The sequence below is a fragment of the Petaurus breviceps genome, unplaced genomic scaffold (genome assembly GCF_028583685.1).
Source record: "Petaurus breviceps papuanus isolate PSGF00001 unplaced genomic scaffold, PetGlider_PUasm1.0 207, whole genome shotgun sequence".
NCBI classification, from domain to species: domain Eukaryota; kingdom Metazoa; phylum Chordata; class Mammalia; order Diprotodontia; family Petauridae; genus Petaurus; species Petaurus breviceps.
In genome coordinates this window covers 20,043,174-20,045,426 of record NW_027185850.1, presented here as the reverse complement: position 1 = coordinate 20,045,426, position 2,253 = coordinate 20,043,174, and positions in this window count along the sequence as shown.

Below are 2,253 nucleotides of genomic sequence, written 5' to 3'. Positions count from 1 at the left end.
GTCTCTGTCTCTGTCTCTCTCTCCCTCTGTCTCTGTCTCTGTCTCTCTCTCCCTCTGTCTCTGTCTCTGTCTCTCCCTCTGTCTTTGTCTCTCTCTCTCCCTCTGTCTCTCTCTGTCTCTCCCTCTGTCTCTGTCTCTCAGTCTCTCTCTCTCCCTCTGTCTCTGTCTCTCTGTCTCTCTCTCCACATACATGTGTGTTCATTTTAAAGGAGCACCCATGAAAAATAAACAGAAAGATAAAATCCAGACAGTAATTATAATAACAATAAAAGGTTGGACCTTGAGGAAAATTTTTTTAAATGCTTTTCCCTCCTTTCTTTGCCAATGTGCAGGGTCACGGATAGAGAACATTTTTGTGTTGTCAGGTTTTGTTGTTGGTGGTTAGTTTTATAGAAGTACTTCTTTTCTCTTTATATTTCTATATTTGCTGTGGAAAAGACTACTGCAAAAGGAAAAGGAAAGGGACATGTTTAGAAATTTTCATAAATCAAAAGATAAAAATGTTTTGAACATTTGTATTTTAAAAAACCAGGATAAATAGCTAACATTGACACAATATTTTATTGTTTCCAAAGTGCTTTTCCTCTTGTCTGCTCTGTGAGGTAGGGGCATGTCCATTTTACTGGCTAGAAAACTAAGGCCTAGAAGGCATGAAGTGACTTCCCCAATATCACAAACCAAATACAGCAGAATCACCGATACTCAGAGTTGGAAGGGACACTGGCCACATCTAACCCAATTAGTACCTGGACAGTATTCCCTCCCAGAATGAATGCGGAACACTAAACGATGCTAAGACAATGATCCTACATGGTCATCTCAGAGATGAGCAGCCAAGCAGCCTTGAAGATCTCAGTGAATGGGATCCCCCTGAGGCTGTTCCTGAAGCTTAGGAATTGCTCTGACACTCCCAGGGTTGCTTGCCTTACCTCATGCTTGAAGGTTCGCTTCTCTAGTTCCATCCATTGATTCTGGTTCTGGAATTTCCTTCATTTAGGCTCACCCTCTTCTTCCTCCCAGAGTCTCATTTGGTGGACCAGCCCAGTCTGGATTGCATTCCCCTGCCAACCTGCCCCTGAATTGGGCACACACAGTACCTAGCGTACAATAAGCACTTAATAAATGCTTGTTTCCTTCTCCCCCAGCTTTCTTTTATCTGCTTTCCAGGTATGATCCCTGATCTTCATTGGCTAGATGGAGGTGACCTGTAATACCTCCATCTCTGGCTTATGAGAGGTCCAGGGGAGGTAATGCATGCAAAAGACAAATGTTAAAGTGTTCTTGAAATGCCACTTATTGTGATCTAAGTTTTGTACTTTCTCCAGTCCAACAGAGGTCTCTGCACCCAATGCGTGTCTGATAAGGATTTTATAAATGACTGTCGACTGCTTGCTCTATTTGGATTTCAAAAGAAATCATATCTTGGAGGTAGCCACGGCAGCCCAGGCAGCCGAGCGCGCCATTCTATAGGTTCTTAATCCACACAAGAAGATGCCACCAGGGCAGCCGTGGCCAGTCAGGGGAAAGACACAGACACTGGGTCCTCTTGAGTTTTGCCCCTTTCTACACTTCACCTGAAGAGATGATGGAGCACAGAGGAAAGGGCCCCGGATTTGAAGATAGAAGATGCAGTGGGAAAAGGGGTGGATTTTGAGGATGGGGAGGTGGGTTCAAATCCCAGCTTGGCAACTTCCTGCCTTTGTGAATTTGGTCGTCACCTGACCTATCTGAGACTCAGTTTCCTCCTTTGTGAATTGAACTGGTCAGATGATGTAGCCTCTAAACCCCCCTCTGGCTTATTACCCTAATACCTAAATTAGTGATTCCCATTTAGTGATTCATAAACCCCTTGGTCCAAGGAGTTCACGATAAAAAAAATCTTTGATGGCACCTCAAGAGGTAAATATTTGCCGAATATTGTGAACAGTATATTCAGTTACCCAGGGGAATCACAACATTTAGCTGCTGTTGTTGTTTGTTGAAAGGGGTTTACCCAAGAAAAAAGCTTTGGGAACCACTGACCTGGGTTCAAGTCTTCGCCCTGTGACTAAGTTGCTTCGACCCTTAGCAGCTGGGTTTCCTTATCCATGCAATGGTGACAGTCAGAGCCCCCCATAGCTCCTGGGCTCTTCAGAGGAGGGCACCTTGGAAAATTCCAAGGACAACAAAAGCATGCATTGTTCAGATAAGTCCCGAGCCTTCTCTGAGGGTTCAGAGGGACATGTGATTAGAGTGACAAAGTTAGTGATTAAA